This window comes from Rhinolophus sinicus, linkage group LG07, assembly GCF_036562045.2.
Source record: "Rhinolophus sinicus isolate RSC01 linkage group LG07, ASM3656204v1, whole genome shotgun sequence".
Lineage (NCBI taxonomy): Eukaryota > Metazoa > Chordata > Mammalia > Chiroptera > Rhinolophidae > Rhinolophus > Rhinolophus sinicus.
Window position 1 is genome coordinate 99926145 of NC_133757.1, and position 1174 is coordinate 99927318.

Sequence of the window (1174 nt, forward strand, 5' to 3'; positions counted from 1 at the left end):
TTTATGTGTTGTGTCATTCTTATTAGGTCTGCCAAGCTACAAAGCAGTTTTTCTCTTAACCCATTATCATAAATTGCAATTTTTTTTTTTTTTTTGGTAAATACTTTTCCTTGAGAAATTTGTTTCTAGTTCCTATGGTTGGAATATCTAAATGGGAACAAACTAATGCCTGAGGACTGGGCCAGCAAATTCACAGCATTTGTCTATGGCAGACATTGCAAAATGACCCAGGCATGCTTTTTTTGCCCTTGAATCTGGATAGGGCTGTGAAGTCCTCAACACAAAGTTGCAGATAATTTGATACCAACTGCAAGAAAACTTTTGTTCTTGTCCTAGAACTTGCTCTTTTAGTCTTGTATGTTATCTTCTTTTTTGGCTGTTTGCCTCATTCTCAGGAAAGAAGAGTAAGGTGACTGGATTGAGGCTAGAGCAGGACTAATCGTTTTGCTACAGTAATTATATTTGGCAAGTCAAATCAGGTTTCTCCCAAATAGCTTCCTCACCCCCAGAAAATCTCCCTTTGCTATCAGTGTAAGGACTCCAGGAACCTCTTTGCACCTATGGAGATAATAAGCAACTGCTTAAGGAATGCTGAGGACTGTTCTTTTATGCCTCCTAGTACTTACGTCATCTACAGTTTGGTGATCCAAATACAATTAGAAAAGATTTTTAATAATGGCAATACTGTATATATAAATTTGTAGGATGCAGCTAAAGATGTGCTTATAGAAATCTGTAGTCTTAAGTATTACATTAGACAAGAGGCGAAAGGCCCTGGGTTCTCACTGCCAGATCACAAAGCGTGTGTAGCCTGCATCATTGCCCCCAAGCAAGACTGTTACCCTGTCTTTGAATATTTGGTTTGGCAAGTAATTTTTCTCCATAATCAGCTTATGTAGAGTTTCCAAAAATTCAGCTGCTTTCACATCAGTAGTTGCAGACTCACCACTTGCGTTCACATTATGTAATGAATAACGAACGATTCTTGAATCACTTAAACCGCTCAGAGCTGATAGTAAATTCAGCATCATACTTTGGTCCAAACTTTACTTTCAACATCTCTAGCTGACTTTTTGCTTTGCCCATGGGAGGGACACGGCTGTGTCTGCTCCTACTCCAGGTTTCAAAGTTTCTCCAATTTCTATTAGTATCATTGCCTTTGGTGAAGCAGATT